Raw genomic sequence first — 6,000 nt, 5'->3', positions numbered from 1 at the left:
AAGGAACACGGCTTGAAGACGAGCGATGGAACGCGTAATTTGATGGACATTGGCGGCCCTTGGCGGACCGAGCGAGTTTCTCTTCCAAGGGTTCGGGCCCCATGGCGGGCGGCGCTTTTGCTTCCCAGAAGGTGTCAAGCGCTGATTTGCTTTTTTTTTTTTTTCTGTTTTTCCCCCTCAAGTCAGACTTCAAGTTATTCCAAAACTTGTGGGAGGGTTTGACAGACAGTCGCCTTGGTTTCTCGTCCTCCACGAAAGATTTTTTCTTTTCGTCACTGAATCTAATTAACAACATACGCTATGTGTTATTCCTTACAGGTGTCGAACACTCGCTTCTCACAGAAAAGTTTTCAAGGTGTGCATCGCACTCGTGCCGGGATCCAAATTTTCTTTTTTCCGTCGTCATCGTTATTTGACGGCCCAAATTTTTGGGGACATTTTCTGGGCTTTTCGGCAAAATAGACGCATGATGTTTGGCAGGTGGGTCTTGGTGTGTTCAACCTCGCGGAAGCTGAAATTGTCGGCGGGGGCCCTCAAAAACGGGTCCCTTGGAATTGTTAAAAAATAACCCGGAGACAAAGTCATGCCGGAGAAGACAAATAATTTTGGTTTGAAGTGGCCATTTTTGGCTCATTTGAGAATTTCCAGGGCGCCTCGAAAGACCAACTTGGACTGGGACCAAATTTGAACCACATAAACGAGACGGACGCTTCAACAAAATCAGGACGATTTACAATTTTCATCAATGCGCATGGGTTGTAAATGACAGCAATGATTGATGACTCGCCATAAAACACAAAACCCGCAGAACGTGCCTCATGAATATTTAGAAAATTCAGCAAGCATGTTTCTCGAAGCAGCGTGGAATTTGGAAAGCATTTTTTTTTTCATGAGCAGAACCACAAACAGAAAGTGTTCCATTTTGGTTTTGACGCATCCGCATTTCCAGACTTGGACAGGTTTTCCATGTTATGCTCGTCCAACACACCTGAGTCAAACGATCGGCTCATCAGCAAGCTCGACAGAGGTGTGAGAAGGATGCGGATTTTTGAAATCCATTCAATGAGGTGTGTTGGAGGAAAGAGACATCGAAAACCTCACCATCTCCTCTTCAATCCAAGCTTAATTCGCTCTCGTGTTTTGTTTTTTTCCGCCGTAAGCCAACGGTAAACATCTCCGGTGGGGTTCAACAACAAAGTCAAAGGCCTAAAATGAAGAGTTTATTTTGTGTCCCGACGGGCGGGCACGCAGCACTTGGTTGGCGGAAAGCAATGAGCTGAGCTCGGTCCATTTGCCGACGTTCTAATGAGAAAAGTGCCAAAGTGGAAAACGTCGGCAGCTTAGCTTAGCGCCGAATAAAGTGGCCAATTTGAGGGCGAGCGCGTTCCGTCTTTGCGCGGAGCCCCCGCCGGCGCTTGTTGAGTTGGAAGAGAGCGCTCCTCATCAGTGAACAAAAGTGACAGCGTAATGACTTTGCTCATTTTCTATTTCTGCTTTTGGCAAAGTCGTTATTCGGCGGCAACTTGTGAATTTCGACGAGTGCGCCAGCGCAGCGCCACGACTCGTCCTCCATCAGTCCCCATTTGAGGACGTCAACGGCCATGAATCGTACAGTCCTACTTTTGATTTGCTTGACAAAAGTCCAAATAGGAACGCGCGGAAGATGCTAGCTAAAGAGCGCTAGCAGAACGTCGCCATCTTAGTGAAAATGACACCTGTCTCAACATTTTGCCTTTCGCCGTTGGTTTGCTAACACGCTACAAATGCGACAAAGTATCGTTCAATTTCGCATAATCTCAACTATACAGATAAACCCAAGTTATCGGTAAATGCTACAAATGTTATAGAAATTAAAATGTCAAAGCTGAGAATAAGCAATGCTGTGCAACTCCTTTGAAAATTCTGAAAATTTACTGGACATTCTAGAATATATTAATGCACGACATCTTTGATGGTGAATAAAAAAATAAGAAATGTCAAGGGTGGCTGGAATCTGCAGAAAAATGAATAGGTGTTAAATTTTCATGCACATGTTCCACTATTTATTATGAATGCCGTCTGTGATTATTTCTCAAGGATGATCCAATGTAGTGAAAATGTGGATTCAAGCGTTTCAAAGACGAAGGAGGCTCCCATTTGAAAGGAATCATGATTCGAATTGCTCAAATAGTTTACCTTTTCGACTCTGCCAATAAAAAAAAAAAAAATCCTTCTATGATTGAAATCTATTTTGCTGATGTGGCTTATCACAATGTCATGTGGAACTTCGTCACTCATATTGGAAGAGGATGAGCGGGAGTTCCGGCCGCCGGTCGGGAGTGTTAATCGGCTCAATTTCACACGTGCGCTCGCATCAGGACCTTTCCGGGCGACGTGGGTGGCATGCCGAGTCGCGCTCTTGAAATCCAATTTTGCCGAGTCTGTCGCTGTCAGCGGGTCCAAATTGGAAGCCAAAAAGAGGCCAGGTGGACGCCGCTCCATGAAACAATGCACACGCGGCTAACAGTTGGCTTAGCGGTTCGGCTTTATTGGTGCCGACAAGCTCATGTTTGTTTGGAGACAGGCGGCCCCAAAAAAAGTTGTAAAAGACACTTTTGGACGCGTTACAGCCGTGATCACCTACCCGTGTCATGCTCTTGGGAGCTGGCGGTGGGCGGAGCCTCACACCTGCCAGGCAGGACAATCAGCGGAGTGCAGAAGGCTGCTGCAGGATTATTGTCACTTCTTTGGTGTTATCCTGTTTTCGATGCATGGAGTTCAGCCGCATGTTTGTAAAATTAAGGGAATGCAGTATCGGTGGAACTTGAAGATGACGTCGCAAAAGAAGTTGTTAAAGACGCGCTGTACTTCCAGCATTGTACCATAGCAACCGCGGGTTCGAATCCAGGTCCCGGCACCAAATTGTGAGCAATTCCCAGACAAGGGACCGGTGGGGAAGTGCTCGGCAGCCTTGTCAGGGGAAAATAGCCACAGTGAAATTTTTGTAATAATTTTGTCGGATTATTTAATACAACAAATTGGAATCAGGAAGTATCCATTTATGAGAATGAAAAAGTCACCACATTCCAATTTACTTGTAAATTTGGAAATAGTAAACACCTCCTAAATATTTAGTGACAGTAAACAATGCCACAATTTTACTTTCAAAGCTGCCAGTAAATAGAGATTTGATTCTGGAGCAAATGATGATCAGAAATGGAAGTGGCGCGAGCCGGCGTCACGGGACGGAATGCGGTGAAGCGGAATCACAGTACACCCTGAGCGCAAGCGTTCCCCTCCCACTGTGAGACGTAAATACGAATGTAATTAGGTTGGAAGAAGCGCCGGCCGGGAAAGGAAGACTGCGAGCAGAAGGCGACCCTGACCAATATTATCCGTTTTATTCGCCGTAATCGTATGCACGTTGCGTTCCTGCGAGGCAGCTCAGCCACTTTCTTATTGGATTTAAAAATAGAACCATTGCTCCCTTGGGCCCGTTCTCCCACTGCGCGCGTGTGCGGCGGTTTCATTGAATCCAGCGAGCGGCCGACTTGGTTCGTACGCCGTTTAGAAGCCAAGTGTGAATGGCTCACAGTGAACGCCTTCTTGGCTACTTAGCTAACAAGCTAACAAAAAAACAAAAATGGACTTTCCGCATTGTGTTATGATGCAAATTTTGTTACGTTGCAACATTGGCGAGCTTTCTTTGAAGTAGTGTTCACGATAAGCAAAGTTTCTTAGCGGCTTAGTTTTGCCGTAACGCGCTCCAATGTCACATTAATAGATATGTTTTATTCACCGGCGGGATGTTTTCAATCCCGTCTACGGCAGCGGAGAGCTCTTCAGTTATTTCCCTCGTAAATACAGCTCACGTTCGCCTCATCCTTTCGCATGGGCGCGAATACTCGAGCCAAGTGGAGTCTTTGTTCCGAGCTTTTCTTTGGGACTCCAAAGGGAACCCGCACGGTTATCAGAGCAGATGTACTTTTTTCCCAAAGTGTTTGTTGCTAATGTGAGTTTCATCGCCGCGGCTCAGAGCAAAGTCTCGACGACCAAGCCTGACAACCGACATCTCCGCCTCACACAAAATTGAACGCTGTCAATACTTTAGTTGGCATCCAAACAATCGCTCGCTGCTCATTTTTTTTTTTTTTCTGACGTTTCCCACAATGCTTTCATATTCTCCCAGGGGACGACTAAACGCTAATTGTTGTGATGGAGTCGCCGGAGCGAGGACATTTTTGATTTTATAGCCGCCGTACGCTAGCTGGATTAAGCGGGAGTGAACAATGAAGCTGGACAAAAGCGTCGAGCAGACGCTTGAACACGCTCCAGTCCAAACAGCATCAATGCCATCACTCGCCGCTGCCAGTTTTGCCGCCTCTCGTCTGTTTCACAGAGTGAGACAGTCCTTTTCACTTGAAAACAACGACTGGGGGGGGGGTCTCTTGGCACTTCGTTACGGACAGCCTCCGTTAGACGATAAGAACATCACGATCGTACGTTTTGTTTTTTTTTGGGTGTGAGGCCCAAGAGAAATAATATGGGAAAAATAATTGACGTGAGACATTTGAATCTGTGACATGGGGGGGGGGGGACGCTACGTGAAGACGTAGAATGCTACGTTAGCATCTCGCGCTGTCACGGGGCTAACGTTTGATTTTAGATCTCATTCCGCGAACATTCTGAATTTTTTGTTTTGAAGCAGACTTTGCGAATTTGCTCTTGGACAAAATCAAACTCTGTCAAACTGGATGGAAGGCGAGCTTTGATGAGAAGCGCTTGACTGCGTTGGCTTCCTGCCAGAACTTCCATTTCTGTTGTTCGCGCTCACCACACAAAAGGGAAACGCGACGCTCTGACAACAGCGCACACGTTGCTTTTTCTCCATTAGCGGCAACCTCAGTGGGCTAATTGTTGATTCGTCTTGGCACGGGCACTCAGCGGAGGATTTATTTCTCAAGTGAGATACGGCTGAATGTTTTATGGCGGGGATTACCTGGAGAACGTAACATTGTGTTTATCTGATGGATGACGAGGGAGGTGCGAGGAGGTGCCAAGGAGGTTAATCGCTTGTTGAAAAAGATTGAAAAGAAGTTTGAAGAAACTTTCACCCCATGCCAAACTTTGTTCAAATGTGTTTTATTTAAGAAAAATGTGTTGAGAACATGACAGAACTGCAGGATTTAGCCCTAAAGTCTCTCTTTCTTGCTCACTCGCTCTCTCTGGCTTTTTTTTTTTTTTTTTACAATTCTATTCACACGACCCACCAAACAGCAACATCCATTTTCTTCACGCGGGCCTTTGTTACAAAAAGTGTCCCCCCCCCACAAAAAAAAAAAAAATTAAAAATAGTATGACCGCAAGATAAATAGATAAATACACAAGCAAATAAATCAGCCATTAAATAAATAGAAGGATAAATAACATTCAAAACATCTTTGGCCTGACGGGGGGCCACTGAAGTGACGTCGTCGGTCGTTTTGCTCGCGTTGAAAAAACATCGGACGTGCGTGGCGTGAAATCTTCTATTGAGGCACTTTTAAGGATGTTCACGGAAATGACATCATCTCCACGGATACGCGTCAACAACATTCAAACTGAAGGACAGATCGGATCACGTCACTGTATGCGCTCTTCATTTTTTTTTTTTTTTTTTTACAATTGTGGGACCGATCATGAAAACAGAAAAGACAGAACCGGGAAAAAAAAATGATGGAAAAGTGTCCAGCGGGCGTTCGAGGACACGGTCGGGTGTCAAGACGGGAGATGAAAAAGTCTCAGGAAGAAAAATGTCAAGTTGATTAAATTGCAGCGTCACCTTTGCGATGTCAGATACCAGTCTCCGCATGTCAGGGAAGAGGTTGTCATTTTTCTGTCATGTTCATGGAATGACACCGACGACCGTCACACAAAAGAGCGTCGCCACACAGAAGGCAACTGATTCATGTTCAACTTTGGAGAAGTCACACTTTGTCTTTTAACTCCTTTTCGGTTATGCCCCCCCCAGCAAGAAGAAAA

The sequence above is a fragment of the Idiotropiscis lumnitzeri genome, chromosome 19 (assembly GCF_059441095.1).
Source record: "Idiotropiscis lumnitzeri isolate Australia: NSW breed Sydney's pygmy pipehorse chromosome 19, RoL_Ilum_1.0, whole genome shotgun sequence".
NCBI classification, from domain to species: Eukaryota; Metazoa; Chordata; class Actinopteri; order Syngnathiformes; family Syngnathidae; genus Idiotropiscis; species Idiotropiscis lumnitzeri.
This window is presented reverse-complemented; position numbering follows the sequence as displayed.